Below are 18,846 nucleotides of genomic sequence, written 5' to 3' on the forward strand. Positions count from 1 at the left end.
TTTTTGGTCAAATTTATTCTGAGCACTGAACAGCAATTATCATCCTCATCATTATCATCAACATCTTGCATGCATCTTATATTTGATTTTTTCACAAATATATGGAAAATAAGGGGGAAATGCTGTAGGTATCAATCCTTTGTATTTAAAAAGTGGGCTTGAAGAAAATAAGTTGGCAATATCAACAGTGACATCCTGAGAAAAGCAAAAAAGCCAATGCTTGAAGAAGCATTACTGCACAGATTAAAATATGTGAACACCATGTACTGCTCTATCATATTTGCTTTATGAACACTAAACTAAATACTGTCTGCCTTATGACAAAACTTTCAATATGAAAAATAAGCTGCTTATCTTGAAAGTGAAATCAAATATTACATTTGACAAAAATACTTAATTGCTGAAAAATTATTTGCAATACAATCATCAGATTAAAGATAAAAAATTCACAAATCAACATCTCTAATACACTAAACTATAGTCAAAGCTATGTTTCAGTTTTTTGACTCATCTTGCCATAGCTGAAGGTTAGCAATTTGAATGTCCAAATTTAGTTTCAATAATTACCAATTACTTCACCCTTGAAAATAAACTGAAGTACGTATAATATTGGTTTGGTAAGAAGAAGCAGAAATGTAAGTGTCTGCTTTTTACATAAGGGAGAAATTATTCTAAAATATTTGTGCACATGTGCGTCTCAACAAGTAATAACAGAACATTACCAATTTTGTTCTGAAACCACACAAATGTAAATTTGATCAGTAGAAGGATGAAATACTATGAAAAAAAATCCCAGGTTGTAGCTGCCTAGACTGGAAAGTTCAAAAAGTATTTTGGAAGATAATGGCAACTACTTCTATATGAATGCTAAGAAAGCTACATTGATGTGCACAAGTATTAAGCATGACTTGAAGACATCTTTACATATAATAACTAAAGCTCCATGCAGTTGTTAAAAAAGGAATCTATTCCCTTGTCAGATTTTGTTTTGTTTTTGATTTTTTTTTGCTATTGGGAATAGTTTTTTAAATCTGGTGAGAACAACCATAAGGCCTAGAGGACATATGCAGCCTACAAAGGTATTCTTGAGTAGTCTTTGAAACCTGTTTTTCATCTTACAGTTGAAATACTGCAGAACAGATAAACTGATCGGGGCTTTAATGAAGTGTAACATGGGAAATAATTATTTTATCTATCAATCTATTAAATTTAAAAGATCTCCCAATTCCCACCCAAGATCTTGGGTGACATACAGCATTAAAAATAGTAAGAATAATAAAAACAAGCAAAAATCAGTTTATGTCCAGTAAAAAACATTCATGTTAACAAACTAGAACCCTAAAAGTGGACTATGTCTAAAAGGGGGACTATGTCTATCCAAACCTCCAAAGAAATTTCAAGGACATTTGAGGATTTTCAGGGTGGGAACCTTACAACTTGAAGAGTGGCAGCAAGTTTCTCTTGTAAAAAAAAAATGATCCCAACAAATGGCATTGTTCAATTAATAGGACCCCAAAGGAATCCACTCTGTCTAGTTATACAGGACAGGTGGAAACTAGTATAGACAGTCACTCAGATTAATTCTATGCAATGAACAACTTATAAATGGCAACCACCCTGTTTCCCCCAAAATAAGACATCCCCTGATAATAAGCCCAATGAGGCTTTTGAGTGCATGGCAATAAGCCTAAGTGCTTATTTCAGGGTTCTTATTTTCGGGGAAACACAGTAGCATCCTGATGTGCACCCAGAAGCCAAATGGCAAGCAAGAGTTATCTGCATACATTGAAGCATTTCTGCCTGTGCTGTTGCAGTCTGAACCAGTTTTAACTTCTGGTATTCAAGAGCAACCTCACTCAGAGCACACAGCAACCCTATAATGTGAGATGATTGCACTAGCTCTATTTGTTCTTCAAATAGTCTTCATCCAGGACTGAAATTTCAGGGCTGCTGAATAGCCACAGCTGTCTGTCCTTGCCAGGGTTGACTTTTGAGTATGCTCCTCCTCCAGACCCACCCAACCTCTAAACACTGATAGAAGATTAGCAATTGTGCATAGTGATGATACCAGATCCCAAACTGACAAATGATTTTCCCAGTGTAAATATAGATGTTAAACATAAAGGGTGAAAGTGTGAAGCTCTGAGGCATCCAGATAGGGGGCTCTGGGCTTGATTTCTTACTCTTGTCAACATCAACTGCAACCACCTAACCAAAAGGACCACCACTGCAACTACGGTATCTCAAAGAACCCTTACTTCTCTAAACAAAATTGGCACTACCACATGAACTCAATATTACCCCTAAAGTGAAGGAAATGATTGAGAATATGGTGGGGTTTATTACAGAATGCTGTACAAATTGTAAATTATATGAACTCCTTCAGTCAGGATTCATGCCTAAGCATGGAATCAGAATAACATTGGCCATAGTTGTGGATTACTGATAATCTGCTAACCAAATCAGGTGCTCTATAAGACGAAAATAGGGCCAACCGAGCTTCTCACCACTTCTGTCGGAAAATGCATCAGGAACTAGGAAGTAATTAAGTCATAATAGAAACCAAGTTCTCACATCACTCCAAACAATATTAAGGAGTCTGGCAGAGTCCACACAGAGCCACTGGAGGGAGAGGTGTCTGCGAAATGTAGGCTATCCACTACATTTATTTTTTGTTAAGTTTCATAGAGTTGTCAAACTGCTTCAGCAAATTTTGACCAGAAAAAAGAACTCAAATATTAAATTAAATTTAAAAAATCATACCAATATTAGTCCTCAGAAAGGGGTGGGATAAAAGTCCAATAAATGAATGAATGAGGGAGGGAGGGAGGGGGGGGAGGGAGGGAAGGGAGGGAGGGGGGGAGGAAGGAAGGAAGGAAGATAGGAAGGAAGGAAGGAAGGAAGGAAGGAAGGAAGGAAGGAAGGAAGGAAGGAAGGAAATTGAAACAAGCGTTCAATTAATGTTTAAATAAATTCAATAAAAAACCAAAACTAGTAGACATATTAGAGCAAACCTGAATTACTTGAGTCAGGTCCATGGTTGTCATGGAAGCCATAAGAGCCATGCTGAATCAGGCCAAAGCATTCTGTGTCACACAGTGGCCCACCAATTGTACAAGGGGATCTTGAGCAGAAAGAGAAGGCAAAACCCTCCCTTTCCCTTGATCACCAACAAATGGTACTCAGGGGAATCCTGCCTGCCTCAACCAACATAGAGGCGGCACATGGACATTCATTTCAATAACCACTGATTTTATTTATTTATTTATTGGATTTATATGCAGCCCCTCTCCGTGGACTCGGGGCGGCTAACAACAGTAGTAAAAACAGCATGTGACAATACAATACTAAAACAGCTAAAAACCCTTATTATAAAACCAATCATACATACAAACATACCATGCATAAATTGTAGAAGCCTAGGGGGAAAGAATATCTCAGTTCCCCCATGCCTGATGGCAGAGCTGTGTTTTAAGGATCTTACGAAAGGCAAGGAGGGTGGGGGCTATTCTAATCTCTGGGAGGAGATGGTTCCAGAGGGCCGGGGCCGCTATAGAGAAGGCTCTTCCCCTGGGTCCCGCCAAACGACATTGTTTAGTTGACGGGGCCCGGAGAAGGCCCACTCTGTGGGACCTAACTGGTCGCTGGGATTCATGCAGCAGAAGGCGGTCCCAGAGATAATCTGGTCCGGTGCCATGAAGGGCTTTATAGGTCATAAACTATACACTTGGATATACTTGGCATCCGTAAATCTGTCTAATCCTGCCTTGAAACTATCAAGGCTGACAGCTGTCATGACCTCTTCTGGAAGTGAATTCCATAAACAAACGACCCTTTGGGTAAAGAAATATTTCCCTTTATTTGTCATCACTTTCTTACCTATGAGCTTTAGGGAGTGCCCCCTTGTCCTAGTATTGTCTGATAGAAAAAATAATTTTCCCTATCCACATTTTCTATCCCATGCATGATTTTATATACTTCGATCAAGTCACCCCTTAAACGTTGTCTTTCAAGGCTGAAGAGACCAAGGCGTTGCAACCTGGTTTCAGAAGGGAGGTGCTCCATTTCCTTGATCACACTTCTTGCCCTTTTTTGCACCTTTTCCAGTTCCATTATATCCTTCTTGAGGTGCGGTGTCCAGAACTATACACAGTACTCCAAGTGTGGTCTCACCATCGATTTGAACAGAGGCAATACAACACTTGCCGACTTATTTTCGATTCCCTTCCTAATCATGCCAAGCATGGAATTTGCTTTTTTTACTGCTGCTGCACACTGGGTTGTCATTTTCATTGAGCTATCCACCAAAATCCCAAGATCCCTTTCTTGGATTGTCTCAGAAAACTTGGTCCCCATCAGTTGGTAGGTATAATTGGGGTTCTTTGCCCCGATGTGCATAACTTTGCACTTGTTTAGGTTAAAATGCATTTGCCACTTTGTTGCCCACTCACTCAATTTCAAGAGGTCCTCTGGAACTCCGGATAATCAATTTCACTTTTCACTACCCAGAACAATTTAGAATAGAATAGAATAGAATAGAATAGAATTTTATTGGCCAAGTGTGACTGGACACACAAGGAATTTGTCTTGGTGCATATGCTCTCAGCGTACATAAAAGAAAAAGATACATTTGTCAAGAATCATGTGGTAATCAATATTAATAGAAATCTTAGGATACAAGCAACAAGTTAGTCATACAGTCCTAAGTGGGAGGAAAGGGATGATAGGAGTGATCAGAAAAACTAGTAGAAATAAAAGTGCAGATTTAGTAAAAAGTCTGACAGTGTTGAGGGAATTATTTGTTTAGTAGAATGATGGTGTTCGTGGGAAAACTGTTCTTGTGTCCAGTTGTCTTGGTGTGCAGTGCTCTGTAGCGACGTTTTGAGGGTAGGAGTTTGTGTCCAGGATGCGAGGGGTCAGTAAATATTTTCCCCACCCTCTTTTTGACTCCTGCAGTATACAGGTCCTCAATGAAAGGCAGGTTGGCAGCAATTATTTTTTCTGCAATTCTGATTATCCTCTGAAGTCTGTGTCGATCCTGTTGGGTTGCAGCACCAAACCAGACAGTTATAGAGGTGCAGATGACAGACTCAATGATTCCTCTGTAGAACTGTATCAGCAGCTTCTTGGGCAATTTGAGCTTCCTGAGCTGGCGCAGAAAGAACATTCTTTGTTGTGCTTTTTTGATGATGTTTTTGATGTTAGGTGACCATTTTAGGTCTTGAGATATGATAGAACCTAGAAATTTGAAGGTCTCTACTGTTGATTCAATTGAATTCCATTCAATTTATTAGATTTGTATGCCGCCCCTCTCCAAAGAATCGGGGCGGCTCACAAAAGTAATAAAAAACAGTATAACAATGGAACTAATATAATAATAAAATTATGTAAAAAAACCCAACAATTTAAAAACCATACAACACATACATACCAAACATAAAATATAAGAAAGCCTGGGGGAGATGTCTTAATTCCCCCATGCCTGGCGATATAGATGGGTCTTGAGTAGCTTGCGAAAGACAAGGAGGGTGGGGGCTGTTCTAATCTCCGGGGGGAGTTGATTCCAGAAGGCCAGGGCCACCACAGAGAAGGCTCTTCCCCTGGGGCCCGCCAAACAACATTATTTGGTTGACGGGACCCGGAGAAGGCCAACTCTGTGGGACCTTATCGGCCACTGGGATTTGTGTGGTAGAAGGCGGTTCCGGAGGTATTCTGGTTCAATGCCATGAAGAACTTTAAAGGTGATGACCAACACTTTGAATTGTGACCGGAAACCGATCGGCAGCCAGTGCAGTCCTCAGAGTGTTGTAGAAACGTGGGCGAATCTAGGAAGCCCCACGATAGCTCTCGCGGCCACATTCCGCACGATCTGAAGTTTCCGAACACTTTTCAAAAGGTAGTCCCATGTAGAGAGCGTTGCAGTAATCGAACCTTGAGGTGATAAGGGCATGAGTGACTGTGCGCAATGACACCCTGTCCAAATAGGGCCTCAACTGGTGCACCAGGCGAACCTGGGCAAACGCACTCCTCGCCACAGCCGAAAGATGGTGTTCCAATGTTAGCTGTGGATCGAGGAGCACACCCAAGTTGTGAACCCTCTCTGAGGGGGTCAATAATTTCCCCCCCCCCAGGGTAATGGACAGACAGATGGAATTGTCCTTGGGAGGCAAAACCCACAGCCACTCCATCTTGTCTGGATTGAGTTTGAGCTTGTTGACACCCATCCAGACCCCAACAGCCTCCAGGCACCGGCATATCACGTCCACTGCTTCGTTGACTGGACATGGGGTGCAGATGTATAATTGAGTATCATCAGCATATTGATGATACCTCACCCCATGCCCTTGGATGATCTCACCCAGCGGTTTCATGTAGATATTAAATAGCAGGGGGGAGAGGACCGACCCCTGAGGCACCCCACAAGGGAGAAACCTAGAGGTCGACCTCTGACACCACCACCCCCACTAACACCGACTGGGACTGACCGGAGAGGTAGGAAGAGAACCACTGAAGGACAGTGCCTCCCACTCCCAACCCTTCCAGCCGACGCAGAAGGATACCATGGTCGATTGTATTGAAAGCCGCTGAGAGGTCGAGAAGCACCAGGACAGAGGATAAACCCCTGTCCCAGGCCCGCCATGCTGTAGCCGGCCTGAATCCTGACTGCTGAAGGCCTAGATAATCGGCTTCTTCCAAGGACCGCTGGAGTTGGAGCGCCACCACCTTCTCAACAACCTTCCCCATAAAGGGAAGGTTGGAGACTGAACGATAGTTGTTGAGAATGGCTGGGTCAAGGGAAGGCTTTTTGAGGAGGGGGCGCACAAGTGCCTCTTTATAAGGAGCCGGAAAGGAGCCCCTTCCCAAGGAGGCATTTACAATCTCCTGGACCCAGCTCCGTGTCACCTCTCAGCCAGCCGAAACCAACCAAGAGGGAGATGGATCCAGTAAACAGGTGGCGGAACTCACAGCTCCAATGGCCTTGTCCACTTCATCAGGTGTCACCAAGTCAAACTCCTCCTAGACGGATGGACAAAGACGTTTAGCCCCAGTCACCTCGACTGACTCATTGTTAGTCGATACTGCTATACAATTGGAGTCGAGTTCCACCCGGATCCGAGCGACTTTATCAGCGAAAAACGAGTTAAATTCCTCGGCATTGCCCTGCAAGGACTCCCCAACTCCCCTCTGATTTAGAAGGGAGCGGGTCACCCTAAACAGAGCGGCCGGGTGGAATTCCGCTGATGAGCGCCACTTTGTAGGTCTTAATAAAAGCTCTTACAAATGTTTGATCGGATTCGGACTTACTCTTCCTCCATCGCTTCTCTAGGCGTCTCTTCTGGCGTTTCAATTCCCGGAGCTCCTCATTGAACCATGGAGCTCTACGGGGTCTAGTGCCACAAAGAGGTCGCAGTGGCACAATTCGGTCAAGAGCCTCCGCTGCAGCCTTGTTCCAGGCCTCAGCAAGAAACTCCACCAAGCTGTGGACGAGTGAATCTGGTAGAACCCCAAGCGCCCTCTGAAAGCCCTCTGGGTCCATCAGGCGTCTGGGGCGGAACCTCCTAATCGGTTCCATCTCCCTGCGGGGGAGGATGGGAGCCAGGAAATCGAGCCACAGTAGAAAATGGTCTGACCATGACAAAGGCAATGTTTCTAAGCCCCTTAGTCTCAGACCATTACTCAATTGCTCTGAGAGGAATACCATGTCGGGTGTGTGTCCCCCCTCATGAGTCGGACTCTGAGCTACTTGGGTGAGGTCCATGGTTGTCATGGTGGCCATGAACCTCTGTGCCAGTCCAGAGGAACCGCCGAGTGATGGCAGATTGAAGTCCCCCAGGACAATAAGTCTGGGGAACTCCACCACCAAACCGGCTACCTCCTCGAGCAGCACAGGCAGGGCTGTTGACACGCAGCTGGGACGCAGGTACGTGAGTAACAAGCCCACCTGAACCCCTAAGTCCAACTTCACAAGAAGGGACTCACAACCCGCAATCTCAGGGGCAACGAGTCCATGCAGGCAAAGGTTCTCCTTGGCTACAATAGCCACTCCTCCCCCCTTCCCTGGGGTCGCGGATGATGCCATACCTGAAACCCAGCTGGTCATATTTCTGAGAGAGGAACTCCTCCCTCTGGGCCCAGCCAGGTTTCAGTCACACATGCCAGATCAGCCTCCTCATCCAGGATGAAATCCCGGATGAGGAGAGCTTTGTTTACAACCGATCTGGCATTGAGTAGCAGCAGCCTGAGCCCAGGGCCCAGATTACACTTGTCACCAGTACCCCAGGTTGAGCTCACGGGACCGGAACAGGGGATCGCTTTTAGGCAGCGATCCCTTCTTCCTCCAGAACGGCTAGCCCTAGTTGATACTGTGTTGTGTAGTATTGTAAGAGGTGGAAGGGTTTCTCCTAAAGTCTACCACCATTTCTACGGTTTTGAGTGTGTTCAGTTCTAGATTGTTCTGGTCACACCACAAGCATAGTTGTTCAACCTCCCGTCTGTATGTGGATTCATCATTGTCTTGAATGAGTCTGATCACTGTTGTATCGTTTGCAAACTTCAGTAGTTTAACAGATGAATCGTTTGCGATGCAGTCATTAGTGTCGTCAGCAAACTTTGCTACCTCACTATTTACTTCTACATCTATATCATTAATGAATAAATTAAAAAGTAAAGGTCCCAAAACTGAACCTTGGGGTACACTACTTCTCACTTCTTTCCATCCAGAGAATTGTCCATTTATTGCCACCCTTTGCTTCCTACAATTTAGCCAGTTACCAATCCAGGACAAGACCTGTCCTCTAATTCCATGGCTGAAGAGCTTTTTTAGGAGCCTTTGGTGAGGGACTTTGTCAAAAGCCTTTTGAAAGTCAAGATATACAATATCAATTGGGTCCCCTTTATCTATGTGTTTATTTACACCCTCAAAGTATTCTAACAAGTTTTGGAAGTCCTGTGCCAACCCAGAGGACTCCTGTGCCAACCCAGAGGACCCACTGAATAACGGCATACTCCATCAGTCTGGAGAACTCCACCGCCAACCTGGCTACCTCCTCAAGTAGCACAGGCAGGGCTGTTGCCACGCAGCTGGGAGGCAGGTACGTGAGCAACAAGCCCACTTGAACTCTTAGGACCAACTTCACAAGAAGGGACTCACAACCCGGTATCTCAGGAGCAACAAGCCTGTGTAGGTCAAGGGACTCGGGCTATAATTGCCACTCCTCCCCCCATTCTCTGGGATCGTGGCGGATGCCACACCTGAACCCCGGATGGGCACATCTCAGAGAGGGGACCGCCTCCCTCAGGTCCCTGCCAGATCTGTCAGCCATGCCAGGTCGGCCTCCATATCCAGAAGGTCTGGGATGAGGGGAGCTTTATTATTTGCCGGCCTGGCGTTAAGCAGCAGCAGTCTGAGCCCAGGGCCAGATTTTGCCTATCACTATTACCACGGATTGATCTAGGTGGTCCCGAGGGGCAAGAAAAAAAGAAGGCCGACTCTGTGGGCCCTTACTGGCCGCAATGAAGTTTCAGGGAGAAGGGGGTTACATTCAGAGACACAGTATAAGGAACTTGTTATTTTCAATTTGGGAAAAGATAAAAAATAAACATTATTCTAAAATACCAAATTGAATTTTAACAATAGAAGCTTTGACCCACCCCAGTAGAATAGATTGGAATCACATTCCAAGATATAGGGCTATAATACAGCAGACAAATAACTCAAAATCAGCAGCAGAATTAGAAAAGCAAAGTATAAAAACAGACTGATATACAAATATACTGTTACAAGCAAGATATGAAAAAGATATTAAAGCAGAAGATATTAATTTTGAAAAAACAAAATTAGATGAAATTTTATTTGGTCCAGATGAAAATTCGATTAAAATTTTTTTAAATTATTTGTTGTCAGTTAAATTAGAATTTGAACATGTTAAAGTTAGCTTGACATCAGTTGTAGTTAAAATGATGGAGACTCTACTCAAAAATAGGATAAATCAGCACCTAAAAAACAATAACTTATTGGACCCAAATCAGCATGGCTTTACTGAAGGCAAATCATGTCAGACTAATCTCATTGATTTTGTCAATATCTTTTTGTAGGTGAGGTCTCCAGAACTGAACACGGTATTCCAAATGACTATGTCACAAAGGTGTTGGATCAAGGTGGTGCCGTGGATATTGCCTACCTGGACTTCAGCAAAGCCTCTGATATGGTTCCACATAAAGAGCTAAAATTAGTGAAAATTGGACTTAATCCCTGGATAGTTCAATGGATTTGCAGTTGGCTGAAGCGTAGACATCAGAGAGTTATTGTTAATGGCAAGTATTCTGAGCAGAGACAGGTTACAAGCGGTGTGCCACAAGGGTCTGTTATGGGTCCTATTCTTTTTAATATGTTTGTGAGTGACATAGGGGAAGGTTTGGTAGGGAAGGTTTGCCTATTTGCCGATGACTCTAAAGTGTGCAATAGGGCTGATATTCCTGGAGGCGTCTGTAATATGGTAAATGTTTTAGCTTTACTAGATAAATGCTCAAAGCAATGGAAACTGCAGTTTAATGTTTCCAAATGTAAAATAATGCACTTGGGGAAAAGGAATCCTCAGTCTGAGTATTGTATTGGCAGTTCTGTGTTAGCAAAAACTTCAGAAGAAAAGGATTTAGGGGTAGTGATTTCTGACAGTCTCAAAATGGGTGAACAGTGCAGTCAGGCGGTAGGGAAAGCAAGTAGGATGCTTGGCTGCATAGCTAGAGGTATAACAAGCAGGGAGAGGGAGATTATGATCCCACTATATAGAGTGCTGGTGAGACCACATTTGGAATACTGTGTTCAGTTCTGGAGACCTCACCTACAAAAAGATATTGACAAAATTGAACGGGTCCAAAGACGGGCTACAAGAATGGTGGAAGGTCTTAAGCATAAAACGTATCAGGAAAGACTTAATAAACTCAATCTGTATAGTCTGGACGACAGAAGGAAAAGGGGGGTCATGATCGAAACATTTAAATATGTTAAAGGGTTAAATAAGGTCCACGAGGGAAGTGTTTTTAATAGGAAAGTGAACAAAAGAACAAGGGGACATAATTTGAAGTTAGTTGGGGGAAAGATCAAAAGCAACATGAGAAAACATTATTTTACTGAAAGAGTAGTAGATCCTTGGAACAAACTTCCAGAAGACATGGTTGGTAAATCCACAATAACTGAATTTAAACATTCCTGGGATAAACATACTGTATATCCATCCTAAGATAAAATACAGGAAATAGTATAAGGGCAGACTAGATGGACCATGAGGTCTTTTTCTACCGTCAGAGTTCTATGTTTCTATGATAAAGTGGATGAGGAATACAGGTTATCTAATATAGATAGGTGGCAGCAATTATTAGAGAGAAACTATAAAATGATTATGTCAACAGCACTTAAAGAGAATACTTGTAAGGTGTTTTATAGATGGCATATGTCACCAGAGAAGTTAGCAAAAATGTTTAAGAATAATCGGTGAAATGTTGGAAATGTGGTCTTTTTATCATATGTGGTGGATGTGCACAGAAGCCAAAAAAATACTGGACAGAAATCCAACACTGGATTGAGAAGATAGGAAAAAGACTATTGAACTAAAACCTGAAATATTTTTGTTAGGTATTTTACCAGAAAAATTTAATAAAAAGAAATATATTTAATTATTCACATAGTGACTGCAACTAGAATTATATATGCACAACACCAACAGAAAGAGAGATGTTAAGGAAAATTATGGACTGTGCTGAAATGAATAGACTTACTTTGAAAATTAAAAACAAAGAAGATTCAAAATATCATATTATATTTGGAATATTATATTCAGAATATTATAAAATTCGGGGGAAATTTTATGAATGTATTGAAATTAAAAATAGTTACAATGGATAACTATTTTGAAAGTGATATAAAAGAATTATAAATTGGATGGTAGAAACCAAGATGACAAAAAGAGAAATGGTAGCAGTGTTAGATAATTATGTAACACAAATTTAAAATAGTTTTAAGATTCATACTATTTTAAATATAAAAATTGTATTTTTATTTGTCAATTAGTTTAAATAAAAATAGACATTTAAGATGCTCCGTTTATCTTTTTACTAGATTAGAAAATTTTATATATGTATACTATTAGACATTGATGTTGTGTTTTTATTCATATATGTTTTACTTTAACATGGAGAAAAAATAAAAACTTTATACCCAGAAAAGAAAATTCAGTGTGCCAAAAAGTAAACCGCCCTGAGTCTGCCAAGAAGTGCGGCATAAAAATCCAAGTGAGTGAGTGAGTGAGTGAGTGAGTGAGTGAGCGAATGAATGAATGAATGAATGAATGAATGAATCATGCATGCCTACATACAGGCACTAAGAGCCTTCCTCAAGAATAAATAGGACTATGGAAGACAGTACAGTGATCCCCTGCTCGTTGCGAGGGTTCCGTTCCAGGACCCCCCGCAACAAGCGGGTTTTCGCGAAGTAGCGCTGCGGAAGTAAAAACACCATCTGCGCATGTGCAGATGGTGTTTTTACTCCCGCAGCGCTAGCGAGGAGCCGAAGATTGGGGGCGGCGCGGCTGTTTTAAAACGTCGCCGCCGGCATGGGGGGCTTCCTAGCAGCCCCCCAAACCCGGGTTGGGGGTCCGGGGGGTGCTGGCAAGCCCCCCATGCCGGCGGCGACATTTTAAAACAGCCGCGCCGCCCCCAATCTTCGGCTCCTCGCTAGCGGGCAGGCAGGCGGCGGACAAGCCGTTCGCTGGCGCTGGCTCTCGCCGCTTTCGAGCTGAGTCCTGGAGCGAATTCGCTTCAAGACTCAGCTCAAAAGCGCCGACAGCCAGCGCCAGCGAACGGCTTCTCCGCGCTGGCTGTCGGCGCTTTCGAGCTGAGTCCTGGAGCGAATTCGCTTCAGGACTCAGCTCAAAAGCGCCAACAGCCAGCGCCAGCGAACGGCTTCTCTGCGCTGGCTCTCGCCGCTTTCGAGCTGAGTCCTGGAGCGAATTCGCTTCAGGACTCAGCTCAAAAGCGCCGACAGCCAGCGCCAGCGAACGGCTTCTCCGCACTGGCTCTCGCCGCTTTCCAGCTGAGTCCTGGAGCGAATTCGCTTCAGGACTCAGCTCAAAAGCGCCGACAGCCAGCGCCAGCGAACGGCTTCTCCGCGCTGGCTCTCGCCGCTTTCCAGCTGAGTCCTGGAGCGAATTCGCTTCAGGACTCAGCTCGAAAGCGGCGAGAATGAACGGCCTGGGCGGGCGGCAGCGAGGAGTTTGCGTGGGCGGTGGGGAAACTCCTTGCTGATGCCCGCTGCTCGCCCTCCCGCCAGCAAGAGGGGGAAGACCCAGGGAAGCCGCCCAGCAGCTGATCTGCCGGGCGCAATCTACGCATGCGTGCCCATAGAAAAAAAGGGCACACATGCGCAGATGGTGTTTTGACTTCCGGGTTGAAAAATCGCAAATTACCCTGTTCGCAATGGTCGGGGACGCAATAACCGGGGTATTACTGTACTAGAATTCAACTGATGACAGCTTGTATACCATCACATGCAGCAAACACCAAAGTGATACATGGCACTCACTGCTTTTCTGCATAGACTTATACCCCTCAGATAATCACATGATCTTATTTGATATCGGTAAAATCCACCTGACACAGATCTACAATAAATAAATTGGGGTGGGTATACTGTTAGACATTGATGTTGTGTTTTTATTCATATATGTTTTATCTTAAGGTGGAGAAAAAATAAAAAACTTTATACCCAGAAAAGAAAATTCAATGTGCCAAAATGTAAAGACACTAAGAGTCTTCCTCAAGAATGCAATAGGACTGTGAAAGACAGTACTAGAATTCAATCAACTGAAGACAGATTGTACAAGTGACTATCACATGCAGCATATACCAAAGTGATTCATTGTGCTCACTGCTTTTCTACATAGACCTATGCCCCTCAGATAAATACATGGCCCTCTTTGATAAATCTACCTGACACAGATCTACAATAAATAAATTGGGATGTTATTAGAATTAGAGAAGTGTAGCCAAATGGCATTAAGGAAAGGAAAGACAGATAAAATTGATGGGGCGCGACTAACTGTGGGTCACATAGCAGACCCACAGTACTTTGGTATCCCAGTCACATGGGAACCATTCATTCATTCATTCATTCATTCATTCATTCATTCATTCATTCATTCATTTATTGGATTTGTATGCTGCCCCTCTCCAAGGTGGCAAGGAAAACAGCAACATCCAAGGATCACCAAAAGAGAACACAGGTCCTGAAAGGTTGAGGGTCTAGTGCAGTGATGGCAAACCAATGGCATGGGTGCCACAGGTGGCTCATGGAGCCAAATCTGCTGGCATGTGAGCTGTTGTCAGCTCCAAAGTGAATATGTGTGCTGGCCAGCTGATTTTCGGTTCACACAGAGGCTCTGGAGGGTGTTTTTGGCCTCCGGAGGGCTTCCATGGGGTGGGGGAAGCTGTTTTTGCACTCCCCAGGCATTGAATTATGGGTGTGGGCACTCGCGCATGCACAATAGCATGTGCACACGCTCTTTTGGCATCCAAGGAAAAAAAGGTTCGCCATCACTGGTCTAGTGAGTGTCAAAGCTACTGTTCTGGATGTACAGTAATCCAAAGAATTCAAGAGAACATCAGTATGATAACACTAAAAGTTGAGTGGTTTAAAGAATGCCTGAGATAGCAGCAACAGATATGGAAGGAATATCAAGCAGAGGAAGTGCCACGGCAAGACAAGACCTACAAGGCGTATTTCATTGACAGATAGATGAGGTGGTCAACATTGAGAAATCCTTGAGTTTACATACCAACCATAGGGATTTCTTTTTATATGCCAGTCCTAAACTCAGCTAAATGAGGAAGGTTAGACAAATATCTGGCGATCTATTCCAGTATTACAACCAAAATATAATCAGAATGTTCACCAAAAAAGCTCAAAGACAGCACTACAAGTGGGACCTTAGGCTAGTAGGTATCAAGAATGCCATTGGGGAAAAATAATCCTCTCAGAGGAGTGTATGAATTTATAATTCCAGAAGGAGTACGGTTTGAAATGCAAAATGCTGACAAAGTCAATGACAAAAGAAGAAAACGAACAAAATTTTATAAACTGTGAATCATGGAAAGTTCGTTATTATCAAGATTCATCAAAATTTTGTTGAGACCCAACAACTGAAGCACAGTTCAAAAGTGTACAGTATGAGTTTTATTTCAGTTCATTTTATATGAATTTTAATTCAGTTTATATTTAGGGGCAAATTTGAAGAATGTCAACTTAGGCAATTTGGAAATTAGCATAAACAATTTTGTTGCAGAGAGACAAACAATCTAATACAGGCATGCACAACATGTGGCCTGTCTAGCAGCCTGTCAGTGTTTTCTGAAATCCACTACCAGAAAGGATCTAGCCCCCTTATTTTTTGTATTCACTTTTGCTACAACACTATTTTCCTGTAACTAATATAGCCACACTTGTGAAAAGTGGACAATAAAAAGCTCACATAAGAAAACTAACCTACTTCAAATTATAAATTTGGAGTTGACTACTACAAAACCATAGACAGCAAAATTATCAAAAATATGGTGGACTGCTTCAAGTCAGAAGTATCTATCCATCAATACAAGCTATGATTATCGTGTTAAGTATGTCTTATTTTGGTGATATTATGTGTTTAAATTCTTTAAAAAATCAATTACACTAAGAATAGTTGCAGATGCTAAAAATGAAGTCAATAAAGAATCCTCTATATAAGACTACATGAAACAAGGTCATTATTTAAACACATACACATTTAAGTTTTAAAACATCAGAAACAATGGAGAGAACTGATCTAAACCCAGATGAAAAAAATATATTGTCTGATAGAAAGGATCATAAGACAAATCTATATTGACCTCAATTTGTATAACACTCTAATTACACCACTGAATGTATTACACAAATGAGTCACAAATACATGGATTTATACTAATTAAATTAGGATTTATTCTAGGAAAGCCATTCTCTGTGAATGTCTGTATTCATACAAACATTTTTTTCAATGAAATTAATTAAATTTCTGAATAAGCATGCATAATCTACCTAAATTAGTCTAATAAAAATGGTTTTGTTCCCAACTTCTAGTCATCCTCTGATGATAATGTTGCAATTATTTTTATCATTCTTCTAAATTCTCCATCAAACTACTGAATAATTCTCAGAGACAAGAAAATATTTTTTTAAATGAACAATAAACAGAAACAATTAGCATTAAATGCATTTTTTTACTGCATGAAAAAATTGATACATTTTGCAAAATGCAGGAAAACAATTTTTTTTGCATTCATTCCACCCAAAGTGATAGAAATCAAGTAGACCAAGAATAAAAATTCCTGTGTATAACTCCATCTCAGAATATAATATTTCCATTGAGATTTCCCAAAAAGTGTATGATATCTCCTGAATTTTTTTAATTGGCAAAACCCTGTTTTGTTTCATTTACAATTTCTAAAAATTTTCCTAAGGAGCTTCACATAATTACTTTAAAATTCCATTTAGGCAAAAATTTCCTTCAGACAGAAAAATATTAATCTATGCTATTTAAATGTGCACAGACATAATCAAATGATTTAAAGATCATATTATGATAATACAGATAGTACTTGACTTTCACCTAAAACTGATCTGGAATTATGACAGCATTGGAAAGGGGTGTTTTACAACTCCCGAAACCCTTCCAGTTATCACAAAAGGAGCATTGGTCTTACCTGATATACCTCTTCTAGAAGCAGTGGATATAGCAGCCAGGCATGGATTAAATCCGTCTGTTCTCTGATTGGACTGAGTCTGTCATAACTGTTAGGTGATGTCATTGTTGCTAAGTCCTTCAGTTGAAATGAAGAAATGAAGTGACAGACCCCATTGTGCCATAAAAGGTAGGAAGTTCCTCCGTAAAGCCTGAAGCCAACAGTCTACATAGAGTAACTGAGTGGGGCTGGCTGCGATATCCACCATTCCTAGAATAAGCATATCACGTAAGACCAATTGTACAATTTCTTTTCAAACAACAATGAGTTGGGAGCTGTCCTAAGGGACATGCACTGCTTGGAAATAATGTCCATGAACATTTTTGGTGATGGAACTACTTCCTGTGAAGCCATGCATTCCAGGAAGAGGTGATTTGTCAAGTCCTGCATCGATGGCTGATCCGGTGCTGAGTTAATTGGCGTTAAACCATGTGATGCAATGTTTGCCTTGTGCAACAAGGGACGAAAAAGGTGCAGTGGAACAGGCCAATGTAAGATGCTGTTCAAGTTGAACACCATTGACCTCAGAAATCTCCAAATCGGAATCAGCTTCTCCAACCGAAGCCTGGGACTGATCGTCTCTATCAGACCGGTCCAACCCCTAGTCCAATGAGGGATCATAATCATCTTCAGGAACATACTCCTGATGTTCTCTGTGCCTACAAGAGCTCTTAGGTTCTGAATGGTCCTGTCGTTGAGCCTGTTGAAGACCTTCTGCAATGGCCTGTTGAATTGCCTCTGCCACAATGGCTATCTTGTCCAGTAGTGCCAGTATGGGGTCCTACTGGGGTCTGAGGCCAGCCACCGTGGGAATGAAAGTAGTCTGTGGCGCTGCTACATGTTGGCCCAAGATTGCAGGGGGAAAGGTTCATTAGAGGAAGAAAATTCTCTCCAGCCACCCAAAGTTGGCAATCAGAGTTGGGGACGATAGAATCCAGATTAGAGCTATCAACAACCGACGGACCCTTTCCTGTAGCGATTGACATAGAATGTGCCTTTGATGAAGTAGTCGCTGTGGTGGGGCCTCTGGACACCGCTTTGTCACACAGTTTGTCCAGTGCCTTGTGGCAACGCTTTTCAGATGCCTTCAAGCCATTAGAAGAGGTTGTCTCCCTTTTTGAAGTCTTGGCTGGGTACTCAGGGTCCTCTGCCCTGTGTCGGTCCTTGTGGCCCTTGGAATGGTCAGACATGGCCATTGATAATGACCTGGAAGCCATGAGTAGTGGCTACAGTGGTGGGCTGGAACTTCTCATTTCTGAAGACTGTCTGAAGCTGCTGATGAGAGCTGAATTCCTTGGGGGTGCAGAAATGGAGTTAAAATCCTGAAAATTTGAGTTCTGCTCTTGTACCCTGTCAAAGGAGATCCCTACCATGTGTCTCTCCACTCAGGGGTTAAAAAAAAATTATTTATAAATATCATTGACCCTCGATCTTACCATAGGGTAACTCTGGAAAGATTACATTCATAAAAATATGTTTACACATATACAATTAAAATATAATTAAAATCAAACATTGAAACCTAAGGACACGTAGAGAGGGCAGAGGTAGGGGGCAGAGGTATAGTGTCTGAGCGGCAGTCCCTTTGGGACTGGGCGGCATAGAAGTATGAATGAATGAATGAATGAATGAATGAATGAATGAATGAATGAATGAATGAATGAATAAAGTGTGGACGCACACTATCACGCGTACGCGAGTTCTGACATCCATAATTCTCTCCCCTTCCTTTCTCTCTCCTCCTTCCTCTCTCATCTCTTTCCTTTCTCTCCCTCCCTTTCTCTTTCCTTTCTTTCCCTCCCTCTTTCTCTCTATCCTTTATATCTCTCACTCTTTGTTTCTCTTCCTCCTTCATTCCCTCTTTCTCTCCCTCCTTTTCTCTCTCTTTCCTTTCTCTCCCTCTCTCTTTCTCTCCTGGGGTTGCCTGTGCCTGCCCTGCCTGGACAGACCGCGTTCGGCATCGGCACCCCCACACACAAACGGCAAGAGGTTTGGTGGCGAGGCGCGCTGCTAGGCCGCTTGCCTTTTGGCAGCTCCTGG

At 42.5% G+C, this 18,846-nt stretch overlaps 1 protein-coding gene across 4 annotated transcripts in view; it reads right to left on the minus strand.

Annotated features, from left to right (window-relative positions):
• The window catches only part of KDM6A (lysine demethylase 6A), a 279,276-nt gene that overhangs the window by 240,121 nt on the left and 20,309 nt on the right, over window positions 1-18,846 (minus strand). The window lies entirely within an intron of this gene.

This window comes from Erythrolamprus reginae, chromosome 4, assembly GCF_031021105.1.
Source record: "Erythrolamprus reginae isolate rEryReg1 chromosome 4, rEryReg1.hap1, whole genome shotgun sequence".
In the NCBI taxonomy this organism is placed as follows: Eukaryota; Metazoa; Chordata; class Lepidosauria; order Squamata; family Dipsadidae; genus Erythrolamprus; species Erythrolamprus reginae.